At 34.7% G+C, this 18,279-nt stretch overlaps 1 pseudogene; it reads right to left on the minus strand.

Moving 5' to 3' along the window:
• Positions 1 to 7,721: 7,721 nt before the first annotated feature.
• Positions 7,722 to 11,059, minus strand: LOC149183767 (beta-glucosidase 22-like; annotated as a pseudogene).
• Between the last annotated feature and the right edge of the window lie 7,220 nt (positions 11,060 to 18,279).

Below are 18,279 nucleotides of genomic sequence, written 5' to 3' on the forward strand. Positions count from 1 at the left end.
CTCTTGGACCTCCTCCAACTAGGTTCCAAGTCTCTAGGTTGCCTCAGGCTTTTCCCTCTCACCCTCTTGGCTCCCTTTTCCCTAACTGAGATAATTTATCTCTAGGGAGAGGAATAATTGTCTTTTAAATATATTGTAAGTAAAATTCTCAGTTAGCATTTCTTCCCTTTTGTAATTCTTTGGTAAACCATAACCAATTTCAATTAATAAAATTAAAATAAACATCCATGTTTATTATCTATTAATGTTAGCCAGTCTACCAAATCATTTTAGTAAAAGTAAATTAAATATTTTCTTTTCACTGAGGGGTATTACATCTCCCCTCCCCCAAGCGAAACACTTTCCTCGGTGTTTGCTTCTAGCCCTTCAAAACAGGTTGAGATTTGCTTCATGCATGAAATTTTCATCTTCCCAAGTTCCTTATTTGGGCTAAGGTTCCTTCACTGCACTTTAACATGGGTGATATCTTGCTTCCATAGCATGGTTTCTCTTTAATCCAGAATACAGAGAGATTCACAAGAACTCTCCATATGGTTCGACCTACATTCACAATCATCAAATCTATCATTAGTTTCCATCAATCATTATTTAAGAAACATGTATATATATATAATCATTTCATATATATATATATATATATATATATATATATATATATATATATATATATATATATATATATATATATATATATATATAATCATTTCATACTCTATTACAGGCACCGTCAATTTTTATTTATGTACCCAGCAAGGGTTATCAACATGCATCACAACCCAATATGAGTCAACAACCTGCACTCAATAAGAGTTAACAACATTATTGTAAACCCATCAACAATGACATGAAATCCTTTTTACTTACCAAATGGTTTTTCCAATCGACAAGGACCCCACCATGTGGTCCCACTATAGATTTCAGATCATGGAGTGCCAATTCCATTTGCACTACTTACATAATAATATTTGAAAAAACATTTATTGTTCTTGTATTTTATGATAGACTACAACTAATTTATTATCATGCTAGGTAGCACTACTACACTTATTCAATGTTACATATGCATTAATCATGCATGAGTAAAGTTTAGGGTAAATTCCTTTTCCCTCCATATTCAATGTGGCTATATTGTCGTCTACTTTGTCCAAGTAAACTTAATTATGCCCATCTTGGGCTCCTTGTTATTTTCTTTTAGCACAAAACCAGGAATTCACTTTGCAACATTCCTCCAATTTTGGCATTTATCATCCTGAATTACATGTTGTTGATGAAACTTATATGTAATTTTATTTCTATGTATAGTCATAAAACTTCTCCCTTTTTCGCTCACAAGCATATTGATTGTCTCACATTCACTATGTTACTCTAGTATAATTCTTTTCTTCCATATCGGTTCACAACATGTTATTCACTTCATTCAACATCATGTTATTTTACTACCTTCACATGTGAGGTATGATGGAGTGTTAACAAACAATAGTTTTGCCCCACCATGGGAATTTCTAATTATTTTATTAGACCACTGAAACAGTAATCATACATTTTATAATAATTATGTATGATTATTTAATTTCAATGAATATTTTCCTTACCTTGTCCCCATGATGGCTTGCAATCAATGTTATGGTATTTAGACACCATCATAATTTCATGGTATCAAATATGCCACAACCAAAACATTACCAAATTTCTAGGACAATCGCTTCAACTTACCACTTCTACAGTAGATATTATCTTTGTCCTTTGTTCAAGTGGATTCAATCATGTCCACGTTATATATCTGTTGTTTGTTTCAACAAAGTCTTGATCAATCTTTGCCCAGTAGATCATTGAGGCTAAAAGCACAAGACAATTCAAGGGGATAATCTAAAGTAATATGCCATATTTAAAATCAACAAAAGATAACAAGAAAATTACATCACCAAATCTTACAATCGTACTTCTTTGACATGTCTCACCCATGAGTTTCTCACAACTCTCTTCTTCGGGTTTACATTATTCTCTTATCTTACAAATTATTAATCAAGATGTATGGAGGTTACATGTCCTCCCTCTCTTTTTTTAAGTGCAATCAGCTATGGGGTCCTTCTCGTCATTACATCTTTGTGCCTATCAGCTTCCTCAACACATCATGTTAGTGGGGTTATCTTGAAATAATGATTTTGAAAGAATATGCCCATTCTAATCAACCATTTGATGAAATTTCACTTATGTCTATAAAAATCATATTGAATTTCTTTAAGGTGCTTATTTGGTGTAACATTGACTAGTGGCATGTTGCACTTTCCATGTTGACAACATGTATAGGTAACACTTTTTTCAATATACTACCAACTTTTTCTTTATCACGTGTTAATTTTTCTTGATGCCACATTTTTCTTAGTTACCTTACTCGGTTATCTACCTATTTTTAATCACATTTTACCTATATCCACTATCAGTCCTTTAATCCATGTTAAGACAACAAACTCCTTAAGGTATTTAATATACACTTTCATTTTGTTTCAAATACGTTTTTGGATCCATCACATTCAAGATTTTTTTATGATCGACGTTTCGAACCCTCAACTATGGTTCATCTTCATTGTCGTGAGTTCCTAACTTGCATATTTTTCCTATGGTGCCCCTTTTTAGCTTATAAAGAAAAAGCATCGAACTAACAAAGACAAGATTAATATTTTTCTCCTTGAAGTTTATAGTTGTATCATTTGGCCTTAATTTTTTTTAGATATATACATATATTTTCATGCAATTCTACTAAATTTCCCATGGAATCCAGCCTGCATATTTTCCTGTTTATCCTGATGTACCAACTTAGATCAAATCTTTAGATATCAGAGTTATAATTAACACTCATTAGGGTTGAGTTTAAGGAAAGTATAGGCTGCGTTTAGGGCCACATGTAGTTTATTTGGGTGCCCTAAAAGAGGCCCTAAACAGTTAGAAAATGTATAGCACTCAAACCTTAACACAAACATCAAGATGTATTAGAACAAGGGCATGGATTCCATGAGATTTGATGTCAAGTGATGGAGGAAGGTCCTGAAGAATTTAGGATAGAATTTGTACACCCTAGATTAGGGTTACTCCAGTGATGTCGCAACGAAAGTATCCATGTCAGTAGTATGATTTGTGAAGCCTTGATTCTAATCTAGAAGGTAGGGCTGAGACTCTAAAGGAGACACAAGTTTTGTTGGTGTATCCCTGAGATCAGGGCAGTTGGTGCATGCACAAGTCTTGTGTATGAGTAGATACTTTATGAGGAAAAAATATCTTCAAGTGTGAACTAAAGAAGAGGAGAATGAAAAGGGAAAATGGTTGTCAGATCAAGTAGAAAGAAGGGTTTATAGAAGTTTGTTCATAGGAGATGAAAAAAATATTTAGCAACCCTTGTTCCCTAATTTTGTGTGAAAAAATCACAGATAAGGGTGCTAGTTGCAGCGATCTAAAGGGATTGACCTTAATTATATCGAGCAGCAGTATAGTTGAGCCAAGAATAGTGATGAGGAGGCATCCTATTCACTATTAGAGGGTAGATTTACAAGCACTAGGAGAGGGCAGTTATGGTGGCCAAATATTAGTCAAGGAGTCGACTGGAGATGGGAAGATAGAGGTCCAGCTTGGGACAAGTGTATGGCATAATAATTACATTAAGGAGGGTTTTTTGGTGACTTCTACAGATAGCCTAAAATGTAATGATTGAGCTGGACATCAAGCATGCTAGGAGAGGCAGAACTATTGAGATAAGGTAGTGTAGCTAGGAGAGCCAGATTGATAGCCCTAGTTTATCGTTAAAGAAGGACATTTTCAGTGAGAATAAAGGCATCCCCCATACCCTATCTTTGTCCTCATTAGACCAACACGACAAGGATATAGAGGGAATATTCCCCTAAGTGTTGAGGAGCAATAGTGGGAAAGTTAGGAGTGGTTCACATATAGAATTGTGAGCAACTCACAAGAAGACCCTATGTGTTGATTTGTTGATGGAATAATGATCAACTAGAGGGAAGATTGGTGAGTCACTTGAAGGAGAAAGATTCATTGATAGAGGTAAATTCTTGTTGCTAAATATTGGGAACAGATGGACCTGCAAATGTGTTTAGGACACATGGACTGAAAGGGTTGTGTGTGGCCACTATCAACAAGTAGGTCAATTGTTGTCTTGTCCAGGGTAGGTCAACAGTCAAAGTGATTTAATCCAAGTACTAGTTTTTATTCTCGTATGAGTGATTATATGAGGGTCATGGTACTTGGTATGGGATCCCTAGATTGTTGTATTATAGATTATTAATATAACGAAGAAGGGTTGAACGATTTAAAAATTGCCATGTGCACTGGTTGATTCACTGATGTGTATTTTTCTGATGTGAAAAGTAGGATGGTTAAGGAATTTGAGTCTGTTTGTATTAAGGATTCTAATACCAAACCCATACTCTCATGTCCCATGGAAATTCAACGTGAAAGTTTGAAGGCCTAGTGGATTAGAGAGTGCACAGTGGAAGCATGTGAGCCGGTGGAGATCGTGTAAACTCAAAGGGAGTCTAGCTTCACAGGGAGTATCGTTAAGGAAGTTTGAGATATTTAGGTTTTGATGAGGTAGAGACACTACAGAGTAACATGAGGTTCAGAGTCTTCTAATTATTAATTATCTTAATGTTGTAATATTTATAAGAATTTTTAGATTTTGGGAGTTAAAAGTGAGTTGTATAATTTTTATTATTATTGTGATTAGTGGAATTAATAATTGAGCTGGTTGCACTTGCGTGACATGGTGATCCTAGGTGTCTAGGTATGCCCCTTCCGCAGACACAGGTTAGTTAGGAGGATTTTGAACCTCAAATCTCTTAGTACATAACACTTTATTTTTAGGACGCTTCTAAGCTATAAAATTTTAAATAAAATTGTAAATTTTAATTATTAGTCCCAATCAAGGAGGTAAGACTCTAGCAATGAATTTTCTTTTGACTAACCATTAGTTGAGCTTTGACCAATATATTCTCTCATGTTTAACTTTATATATATATATATATATATATATATATATATATATATATATATATATATATATATATATATATATATATATATCTATAGATGAAAAAAACAATTTGTAATCATCCCATTGGTTCATATTTTGAAGGTCTTATATCCACCTCCATGACATGTATATTGGAGCATAATGAAATAATCATTATTTTAACTTAACCGGATTCTATGCCAAATTCGAGATTTGTACAACTTGTACAACTTCCGTCAGTATCATTACTTCCCATTGATATTTTTGCCTAGTTTTGTGCAATTCGGGAGCTTCATTAATGTAATTTTTTTTAATTTAGTAAATAAAGATGCGAGAATCACAAATACTCTACCATCTTAAACAAAGAAAGCGATCAAAATTATCATTCTTGTTTTCAAGATTATAAGCCATGATACCTTTGGTATGCATATGAAGTATTATGATATTTTGGTTTCCATTGTTGTTTTAATTCTCATTTTAATACTCTACCATCTTAAACAAAGAAAGCGATGGAAATTATCATTCTTGTTTTCAAGATTATAAGCCATGATACCTTTGGTATGCATATGAAATATTATGATTTTTGGTTTCCATTGTTGTTTTAATTCTCATTTTAAGGTTTTTTTCTCTTTAAAGTATAAAATATTGTAATATTATTTATTGCTAAATCAACTTAGACAACCAAAAAGGTGGATATCAGTTCATCCTTGATCCAAATAAATAATCTCGGCCTCCCAGAAAAATTTGTCATTATTACCAGCGCTAATACCAAATGCCAAATGTTGGTGTGAATATGCTCACAGATCCAACCTACTGTTAATCCAAATAATAACTTAGAATCTCGAAGTATTTTTTGCTCAAACATATTTAATGGCAAAAGGTACAATGTTTCACATGAACGTAAAATTCTCTGCATATCTTAGTAAATATATGTTTTGATTGGTTAGCAACTTATCATGTGCATAACTAAAATATTTGTTCACATGAAAATAAAATGCTCTGCATATCTTAGTAACTAGCATTTGCACCAGATGTTGCAAAGGAAACGCCGTAAGGCATAAATTGAAGAACACAAATACAACAAAAGAATACTTTGATAAAGAATAAGAATATATTGAACGCTCAAATCAATGCCCCATTAACTGGAACCACTTAGTAGACATATCTATCAACATTAGGAATATACACAATGATCAAGAAATTTCCCATATACAAACAACACCTTCCACAACAACCTTTTGTCACATCCACATTTTAAAAAATGCCTTGGAAAGTGATTGGAATCTCCCATATTGCCGCCTTCATTATGCAGATGAATCTTCCATATTGCTATTTTCATCATGAATATTGTTAGTTCATTGTTGTAAAGTGTTAGTGTGTTAAATTCAATACTATAAGTTCGACAAGCGAGAAACATTCCTCAATTAGCATAATATGCATTTTTCTCTCAACCATGCATAAAATGAATTGTTAAAGAACAAGATATCATTTTAGTTTTGTATTCTAAGAATATACTAAAGCTTTAGGAAGCTTGATAAAAGAGTTGTATACAATAAAGGATTATTGAAGAATTTGAAAAGGATGACTAAAGAATTTGAGAAGGAACAATTGTGTACATTAAGAGATCAACTAAAGAATTAAAATTTGAACATTAGATGAAATGAGTATTTAAATTAGAACTTCTCATAAAAAATTCTTAACTTGTGAGGTAGGATATCAAATTTCAACCCTACATAGAATGACCTTGTTTAATAATAAAATACCATTTTAGTTTTCCAACCCAAGAACATATTAAGGTTCTTAGGAAGCTTATAAAACAATTATGTACTTTAAGAGATTCTTGAAGAATTTGGGAAGGACAAAAAGAGCAAGTTGTTCCACATAAATGTATAGAGTTTCCAACATAATAGGAAACATGTATGTACAGAGTTTCTATTTTGTGGTTTCTTCAATTATTTCAAGGATTAGCTCTCAAAATAACTAAACTATTGTAACAAATTTACTTCAAAAGAATTGAATAAGAAACACAATAATTCACAAAAATACAATCATAACACACATAAACACATTGAATTGTTTATTCCATCTAGTTCAATGTGAATTTAGACATGGAGGTTTTCAACTAAAGATAAATATACTATTCCATTGAGACTTCAAGCCAACAACAACTTAACTCCACATTCTATTCTAGGAGAAAATCTTGTTGGAGAGAATCTCTCATATCCAACTAAGATTCAACAACCTCCACAATAATAGACAAGGCATATATGTGTAGATAATGAGGAATACTCATTAGGCACACCAACAACGACTATTGAAAAATAATAAACCAGCTAGCGAGCACTAGAGTCATATTTTCTAAGAAAACGAAGATTGTCATTCAATATTTCATAATTTAAGCTGCCGTGATTTTGCTTGTGACAAACATGAAGCACCGAAGCTCCTATTTTGAAGTATACGACTCATAAAGTTTGTTTCAAATATCACTTTAAGACTAGGATGCCTCTAGAATAAAAAAATATAATATTGAACAATTTGTAAGGGTCCAAAGAACAATTTGGAGATAGCTAGTGAAATTTTAGAAAATTCCAATATGGTGATGATGATAAAGATAATGAAAAAAAGAACATCCATTAACACTTATATGATCTATCCTAACTCAAAAAACAAAAAAAAAACAATTGAGATTTTTTAATACATTGTATCCTACCATAAACATCATATATTAAATGCTATAAAAGCATTTTTGGAAGTGAATATAAACATAAATATCAAATTTGTATAAGAAAATCATGCCTAAAATATACCGCATTGTTTTCATAAAATTGAGTTTCAATTCTTGGTTCTATGAGACGTTCATAGGAGTGTAGGTGTTGAGTAGAATTTGAGATTCAAGTATTGATTCCCTGCTTTCCCGCCTCTGCAGAAAACTCTTGTACCAATGAGCAGATAGTTTGGGATAACGCTTCAAATTGTCATTGAAGTCCACATAATGAAGACCAAAACGCCAAGTGTAACTACTCAAAACTTCAAAGTCATTTAAGTCCACATAATGAAGACCAAATTGCCAAGTGTAACCACTCAAAACTTCAAAGTCATCTAGGAAAGACCATATAAAGTATCCACAGATGTCTGACCCATTTCTGCCACAATGAATAAATGTTTTATTTCTGAGAGATATTCATCATTTCACAAATTCCTGCCACAATGAATAAACGTTTTATGTTTCAGAAATGGTATACCTTATTGCTGCAAGCACATACTGAAGGACCTCTTGATGGAGATCCATCCTAAATTGGTCATTCAAAGCCTCAGAAAGGGGAATAGAAGAATTATTAGGCTCTGAAAATCCTGTCCAGACATGAAAGCTGATATTGTAAGTCCAAAACAGATAATTAGATGGTCAATGATCAAAAAGTGTAGCACCAATCTGCGTATATTGCCATAAAATGTTCTTAATACCAATGTTCTTGCAATGTATCACTTTTGAATTTAAAATAACATAAAACTTCAACGGATCAAAACCATTTTCCTTTATGATTTGAAGACAGTAACGTTATTCTTCATAGATTTAAGGAGGCCAAGTTGAAACGCTGTTAGAAGGTGAGATTTATTGAGTTAAATCTATTTGAGAGAATGACTCTCGTACCTGCAGTTCCAATGGACATATCTTGAGCATAGTCTCTTGACATAAGTTCACCTTTTCTTGGAACATCAAAACAATACCTGGTAACATAGTGATTGACACCAATGAAGTCCAATGACCCTTGTAACTTTTGAGCCTGTTCCTTTGTAAATGAAGGTAATTGAGAACCCACTATATTCCTCATGCTCCCTGGATAGTCTCCAGAAACAAATGGGTCTAAAAGCCTGGATTTTGGAAAAAGAAATTAATTCAGGGTGGTTGTCTGCCCTCAACCAAACAAAAGTACACCTATTTGCATCCACTTCAACAATATAGCTATTAATTATTTGAATCACTACGAAAACCCCAATTGAGAAAGAGGAGAAATAACAATTGGTGAGACTGCTCTATGGTACTCAAGGTTCTGGAAACATAAGTTAACTTGGAAATTCATTGTTAAAGAAATCACTCACCAGCCCACCATAAAATCATTTGCTCTTTGAGTAGCAGCCACATCTGTGGATTTATTGGTAAGAGGTATCATCCAATGTACTAAAATTACTATGAAAACCCCAACTGAAAAAGAGGAGAAATAACAATTGGTGAGACTGCTCTATGGTACTCAAGGTTCTGGAAACATAAGTTAACTTGAAAATTCATTGTTAAAGAAATCACTCACCATCCCACCATAAAATCATTTGCTCTTTGAGTAGCAGCCACATCTGTGGATTTATTGGTGAGAGGTATCATCCAATGTACTAAAATTACTAATCCAATCCAGCCCTTTTGCTTTTCCTGCATTCATCGAGAAATTTATAAAATCTCATAGAATGAATGGAGATGAACATAGATCATAGAGGAAAAGAACCCAATAGGTTTTCCTGTACAGCTCCACATCAGCTATATGTGATAGAAAAACATGGTGACCAACAATATATGGCTCAACAGTTGAGTTTCCAGCAGTACAATTTCCAAATGGTTGGGAACATCTTTGAGGTGGGAAAACATCGTCATCATATCCTGCAGTGCCAAAAACATTGGGCTCATTGAAAGTGGACCAATATTTCACTCGATCACCAAACTCTTTGAAACACACATCTGCATAACCTTTAAAATCCTCCCTGCATAAGATCGAAGTAGATTAGAAAACTCTGCTTCTCTAACCATAAGATTATTAATGCACCAATAAATTGATCCTTTGACTTTTGTGTCAACCCACATGGGAAGAAAAAAAAGAACAGGAGATGACATAAGATGTTTACACAATCTGTGGATTTAAGAAACCTCCATAGGAATCTTACAGAGCTTGGGACAGATCAAAGTGGTACAATGTCACATGTGGTTGAATGCCTGAGACGTGCATTGTGAAACGATTAACAGTTTTGAGGATGATAGTCACAGGAATAAAAACAAAGTAGACAGACAAGTTTGTCAATAAATACTACCATGGGACAAAAGCTCATTTATGAGGTTATTATAGTACTCAACGCCTTTTGGGTTGATGGGTCCTTCGCCATCTACATCAATATATGTGAAATAGTTATTTCCTACCATTGTCCATTGAGTGTTTACTAAATTCTCAGGATTAAACATGTGGTCAGAGCTCAAATAGAAATATACCAGGAATAAGCCTGGGCCATGAGATTGAAAATCTAAAGGCATCTACTCCCATCGCAGACATTAGATCAATATCCTCCTTCAAAACCCACATGAAATTTTGCATCAAGCTGATACCCAAATCATCTAGGAGTTTAACTATTGATACATTAGTATGAAAACAACAATAATGGGGTTGGACATGCACATAAAGCTTGAGGATGGCTTACAAGTAGCCACTGCATATAGGTTGTCCTAGTGACATTTATTGTTCTTAGATTTGCAGATAATAATACCTTGTAACGATGGTATTGATCAACAGCTACATCTCCCTTACCTCAATCCACAGTAATCCCTGACAATACAATTAAAACAAACAACAACTCACTTCCAGCATTGGCCTTGAAAGTCCCAAAGTAAAGTAAGGAATTGGGTATAATGCAAATGAAGGGATGAATGAAGATATGTGATGAAACATACCTTCCCTGTGAGTGAAAGTGTCAAAGATGCTTGGCTTCCGGCCATCTTCTGCTGCAGCTCCTTCATACTGCAGAAAACCAATTGTTATTTTGCAAAGAAACACGTTGGACAGTATTCCATATGGGCACAAACTGGAATTGACTAACAGAGACCAATTAACATTTCACATTTGTAGCTTTGCTAACTGTTTATGTTCTATAAATACTGATAAGATGATAACCTTACAGAAAAAGAAGACATCACTTTGTAGGGTATGTTATTTGTATTTACACAATTGATTTTTTTATTCAATCAACTATGCTATTCGCTGTGCTTTTGTTGGGTTCCTTCATCACCGCCATCATTGGGAAATTCATTTCCCTCTTGAAGTATGAAACGAGTAGCAATTCCCAATTGATCGCACACTACCACCACAAAGAAGCTAGCAATCCTCATATACAAATCGAACCAGCCATCCTATCAAGCAATCCATGTAGTTCTCAATCTATAGCTTTGATAACCCAAAACTCAAATCATAAATATCTAAGATACACAGAAATTTTCACATTAATATGTCTGGATCTCATTCTAAGATCTTTACAGATCTGATACAGAGGTAAACCAGATTTTTCATACCATGACAAGCAATATTAGCAAGTCTTGGAGACTTTCTTATGTAATGTCTCCTCCTTATTTGATATTGTTGCTTTAGTATGGTTTGATATAGAAACTTAATTGCAGATATGGGTCTCCTGATCTCTTGCAAACATTCTGATATGATGATTGTTATAGCTATGCATCCCATGAATACTATGGATATTTTAACTGCAAACCTTCTAATTGAATATAGGAATATTATCATACAAGTTTCTGCTCTTATGCAGAAATTGGAAGTATAAGCCTTCTCATCTTTAGGAAGGCTTTTGTATGAACAACTTGTCTACTCCTCTATAAACAATAATATACCATAGTGAAATGCTACAATGGTCTGATGAATAAAGGCCTGAAGCCATAGACAGTTTCTTTGCACCTGACACACTGATTGTATATACCTATTGCTATACACAGAATATAGTAAGCTGCTACCGTTCGTTCCATGCACAAATTATGACAATTTTCATGTATACCATAGAAACTATTATACAGATCAGTTGTAGAAAGAACAATCTATTTTGAGTGAGTATCCAGAAAATTTTGACGTATACCAATCTTAGTCTTGTTGAAAAGAATTCAAAATCTTTGTGATGAGCAGTTGCTTAGGTGGTCCAATGCATGTTCTGAATGTAGGGAAGTCTGAAATTCGGTTGACTGTCATTCAATGCGCTTAGGAACTTTTGCTTTTGGAAAGTTTGATTGCGCTGCATTGACTTAAGCAAGGCTGAAACATTATTGTTGACGTTGTAGCTATAGTTGTTCAAATTGCTTCATATGTTCTCATAACAGTGAGGTAAAATAGTCTTCACATAATCTCTGTAGCATTAGGACTGACATGGTTTGATCAATAGATAAATACCTCTAAAGGCATCCCTGCCAAATTCAAGGGCACAGTCTGCCAAGCATTTTCTGCTGCTCTCTCGTCCTTGCATTGTTGTCAATGCTTCTGGAATAGAAGAAATAATTCAAAATTCATCCTCAAATTTTGAAAAAACCATTATTAATCAAATGCACCTAAAAGACCATAACAAAATACCATTATTAATCAAATGCTCCTAAGAGACCATAACAAAATCCATGTAGCTAATGGTTGAATTTACTTTTGCACCATTTCGAACAGTGATATTGGCAGGCCCTGTTTCTCTCGATTGCTGTGCAATGAGGGATCTAACTTTGCTGCCACCTAACCATGGATGTAGAGAATCTAATCAAGATAAATGCTCAGATTCTTCATTTTACTACCCAATACCCACTACTCACAAATCTACCACCGAATTTTCCAGACTGAGGAATAATTGAAATTCTCGGCTTAAAGAAAGGCAGATGCTGCATGGTTAACCTCTTTCTCAATGATTACTGGCGCTCCATATTCGTAAGCCGCCTGCTATCAGATAAAAAAGAAAAAAGAAAAACACTGAACATAAATTTACAGGAATGGAGGATGTATTTCACTTCACATCGTTGCATGAAATTTTTAAAATCAAATCAATTCCCCATTTATTGAGCCAATCTTATTTGTAACCAATAATCAGAGGGATAGACACAAAGAATTTTCAAATAAATATACTCTGTGTTACCTGTGTCGCCTCATCATTCAATTGCTGGAACCCTGCACTCACCGTACATTCCTTCAACCTGTTTAAACCCTCTTCCATATATATATATATATATATATATATATATATATATATATATATATATATATATATATATATACACACGAAAGCTAATATGGATCTACGATTCTATACTATTTTAACTTGCAGAGTTGTAACCTGTAGAATTGAGATAAAAACGAACGTCAACAATTCATATAGAGCAACCAACCTGGAGCTGAGGGGTTTGCCATGGCAGAATTAGCACTACCAATTTTGTTGATCCTTTGTTAATATGGAATCAATAGAATTTTCATCAGAGTAGACTACTTTGATCCAAAACACCCAAAAGAACATAATAAACCCTGAACACGTCAAATATAAATGAGGAGCTCAATTCCTAAGAAGAATAATGATAAGCTGTACTATGACTCCTCAGATACTAGGAGAATAACTCCTGATACCCAAAAGATTGCAATATCAAATGATCATAGACAATTGTGCATGTCAATGATCATAATAATATCATATATTTACACCAAATATATACTAATTCTCAGCCATTACTAGTGTAGTGCCAGTTCGAGGACTCCTTAAATTCACTGGAGGGCCATAACAATTACCTCCCTTCTAAGAATGCTTCATTCGGAAAGCATAAGATCCAAATTACTCAAAAATTTCTACCAAATTTTATCATAATCTTATCAAAATTCCCCTTATTTTCTACTCTAAATTTCCAACCTAGGTTTTAAAGACTACCCAGTTTTGGATTATAAAAAAGAATGCAGTTACAAACCCTACCTTCTGCAGTGTTACTGGGACAGACGAGTAAGCAGCGAAAAGGAGATGGATAAAAAGCAAAGGCCTGAAACATGCCACAGTCACAGCACAGCGCAGTATTGAACAGAGGATGTAAATCGTAAACACTTGCTGCCAACATCACCGTGTAAGAAGATTGTATATTTCTTTGCTACCAAATTCTATAATTCATTCCTTTCTCGATTAATATAGTCTTCGAATTTTTTTATCCGGACAGGGCTTCTCCAGTATAATCCCGTGCTTAATATATGGTGTGGATTCATGTAGTTTGCTGTTCACTTTAAACTATTCATGCACAACGCTTTTTGAGGCTGTAGAAGAATTATTTGCGCAGATATTATCAGTTATGGGAGCTTTTAGTGGCACACATAAATGCCACAACATTTTTCCCGGAAAACACACCATCTTGCCTACAGTTAGGATTCAATACGGGGCAATGCGTTGATTTCTAAAATATGCTAAAACCATTGGAGAAAACTTTCTTCTCACTAGTTAAATAGTTTTGGTATCAAAGCATTTGCATCCTGGAAATGCAAAGCCGGAAGCAGAGATCCATGACCCATAGTTAAATAGTTTTGGTATCAAAGCATTTGCATCCTGGAAATGCAAAGCCGAAAGCAGAGATCCATAACCCATAGGACATAGGACAGGTGTTAAAACATATAGTTTCGGAATCAAAGCACTTGCATCCTGGGAGTGCCAAGCTCAGAACAGAGATCCATGACCCACGGATCAGAGATTAAGACATGATTTTGGTATCAAAGCATTTGCATCATGGAAATGTGAAGACGGGAACCGAGATCTATTAGCCACAGGTCGGATGACCATGTGAAAATAACTGTGAAGGAGGGGCCAAAATTAACTCACCAGTGTTTATTAGAGTTTCTCTGGCAACGTTGGACGAGGAGACAAGAGGGAGTAAAGGCAGAAACCAGAAAAATATTCAGTCACAGCAAGACACAGATTTGAACATAGGATATACATTGTAAACTCCTGCCGCCGACATTATGGTGCAAAAAGACAATTTCTTTGTAAATCATTCTTCTCCGATTAGTAGTTAATAGTCCTGGAGTATTTAACTACCCCAGGGTTTTCTCCACTTATAATCCTGTGCTTAATTATAGACTGGATTTGTTTATTTTGCTGTTACGTTTTTACTGTTCATGCATGGGTTTTGTTACTGTTTTAGAAGAGTTTTTGGCTCAGATATTGCTGGATGCAGTGGCTTGTAATGGCACAGCCACAGATAAATGTCACAGTATTTCCCCAAGAGAGCACACCGTTTTGCCCACAATTATTCTATTATAAATGGAAATACCATTCAGATTGGGGCACTGTCTTCATTTTTAAAATATATTTAAACCATTTTGAGACAATTTTCTTCACCTTGGTTAAAACAGATAATTTTGGCATCGAAGCATTTATACCTTTGAAGTGCAAAGCTCGGATCAGAGATCCATAACCCACATGTCAGAGAGCCATGTGAAAATAACTGGAAAGAACTTAGAAGTAAGAAACCTTAACTCTGCCGTATTAATCGGAGTTTCTCAGATGACAATGGGTGCAGAGAGGAGGAAACCGCGACAAGGAGATAGAGAAAAGGCGGAAGCCAGAAAGATGCAGCACTGAACAGAGGACGTACATTGTATACCCTTGCCACATAGAGAAAATGCAGAAGCCAGAAGGATGCTTCAGTCACAACAAGATGCGGCACTAAACAGAGGATGTACATTGTATACCCTTGCCACATAGAGAAAAGGCAGGAGCCAGAAGGATGCTTCAGTCACAGCAAGATACAGCACTGAACAGAGGATGTACATTGTAAACCCTTGCCACCAAAATTAAGGTGCAAGAAGACTGTCTATTTCTCTGGAACTAAACTCTGAAATCATTCTTCTCTCCATTATTATTGTCCCAGAGTTTGTAATCATGTAAGGATTTTTTTTTCGCTCAGATAATGTTGGTTGTAACAGCTTTAATGGTACATCACAGCATTCCTTTTAAGAAAATACACCGTTTGCCTACAGTGATTCTATAATACATATGGAAATAGCATTCAGTTTGGGCAATGTCCTGATTTCTAAAATCTGTTAAAACCATTAGATATTTGTTACCCTTACTAACTAAAAATTGTTATTCCCACAATCCAATTCAGCGCTCAAATCCAAACTGTGAAAAAACAAACACACAAATAAGTCCAATTCAGCGCTCAAATCCAAACTGAGAAAAACAAACACACAAATAACTTCATGGGTTTTTATTCAGGATATTTCACCAGCATAATATCGTAGAATCTCAAGAGAGTATGGTAAATCCATCATCCGAGACATATCCAGTGGCTTCCCATTGTCAAAAGTTTCAAGAACTGCGAGCTGCTCACTGTGTTGCAACACCAGATCCGCGAACTTGTGAAGAATGCACCCTCTTTCCTGAACCGGCAGCAAGCTAATCCGTTAAAAGAAGAAAGAGAAAAAACGCAGAAAAGAAACCAGAAAACAACATAATATAAATATAGCAGAAGATGAACAATATTGATAAAGAAAGGGAAAAGAGAAAAAAACAAGAAAACAACATAATGCAGCAAAAGATGAAGAGTCTTAATAACAATTATTACATAGCCAGACATGCGAGGCCATGGCCCGTGATCAAATGCTGCGCGAGCGGCTTTTACAGCCAAATCCACATCTTGTTGCCTGGCCTCTGATACGCTCGCTATCACTTTCCCTGTTCGAGGATCCAAAGTCTCGAACTTTTTCCCTGCAACGATACAAATAAATCAGCCCTAGAGATCTAAACATAAATCTTGATTTGACTTTAAAATACTGTGCAATGGATCAAGAAATTAAATACCTGAAACTGAATCTACAAACTCTCCATTGATGAAGAGCTTCGTATGCTTCACTGTAACTGGGGGGCAAACGGTGCATTCGATTGGGAAGAAAGGGACGCCATCTCGGAGTTTCTTTTGGGGCAGAGAGAGGCTCCGAATGATAATCGAACGTTGCAGTGCGTGATACCGTGATACCGTGGATGATCTGGACGAGCCTGGAAAACGGTGCAGGGAAGAAAGACATGAAGAGTCTCATCGCCAGCAGGCAGTTTCTGCGAAGAGTCTCATCGCCAGCAGGCAGTTTCTGCCAAGAGTCTTATCGCCAGCAGGCCAGTCCTGCCTTTTCATAGCCCATTACGATGGGAAAAAAACTATTTTTCTATGAAAAAAACAGATTAAACGAACGGCAGAAAACACTCCAATCATCTAACACACATAATCAATGGCTCAGGATCGCACACGTCACATTTTAGGGATGTCTTTCTCAGAGGGAACGCCTTACGGCGTAACAAGAGTCTTATCGCCAGCAGGCCAGTCCTGCCTTTTCATAGCCCATTACGATGGGAAAAAAACTATTTTTCTATGAAAAAAACAGATTAAACGAACGACAGAAAACACTCCAATCATCTAACACACATAATCAATGGCTCAGGATCGCACACGTCACATTTTAGGGATGTCTTTCTCAGAGGGAACGCCTTACGGCGTAAATATATGTTTTGATTGGTTAGAAACTTATCATTTGCATAACTCAAATATTTGTTTGTTGAATCAGTTATTGTGAACATCGAAGTTGGACGTAGATATCTCCCTGTTATTCTTCCTTATATGTGTCGTAGAACAATTGCAGAAAAGCTATAGTCATCATTATATGTTTCGCAAAACATATAAAAAAAGTCTTAAATAATATAAAAAGTTGGGATAGAATATTAAATTATGGAAAAATTTGAATGGAATATACCATCAAAAAATAATTCAAGTAAACACAATAATTTTAATTAGAAAATGAATTAGTGACTTCACATCAATAAGGGTTTGAATAGAGCACCCAACCGTCCATTCAAGACCAGTGGACATTTTTATGATTATTTATGTGTGTGTGTGTTTGGCTTTTTAAACTTAGGGTAATTAGTTTGTATTTTAATACATAATTGTTTTAAAATATATGTGATTGTTTTAATATATAATTTTGTATTTATCTTTATTTTACTTTTGATTTTGACAAGTCCTTCTAGTTTTAGCATTTATTAGAATCCTCAATTTCACATCAAGCTTTTCATATAACTAGAAAGTAGTCACTCTACTTAATTCCTATTTTCTCCCTTATTTTTCAAAGTTATTAGACATAGTAGGATAATTTTTAGAAAACCAAAAAAAAATATATTAATAAATATTGTTTCTTATCTCTTTTTCAAAACGTCAAATTATCATTGAATGCTTAAGCCAAGAGAAATACATGAAAAATAACTCACAATTTTGACATTATTAGTTCCTCTCCAGAAAAGACTCTAGCATCATGTTAAGCCTCATGCCAAATTTATCAACATTATGCAATTGTGCATTGTCCTAAACAATTTGTAATTCTGATCTGTATGAATGGGACATCCATTTAGTTGTATATGCACATAATGTAAATGTGATTTGAACACGTGCTATCAAAATTGCTACTTCGTAATTGAATCAC

This window comes from Pinus tabuliformis, chromosome 3_2, assembly GCF_031772625.1.
Source record: "Pinus tabuliformis cultivar Carrire ecotype Pingquan chromosome 3_2, CPIR1, whole genome shotgun sequence".
Taxonomy (NCBI): domain Eukaryota; kingdom Viridiplantae; phylum Streptophyta; class Pinopsida; order Pinales; family Pinaceae; genus Pinus; species Pinus tabuliformis.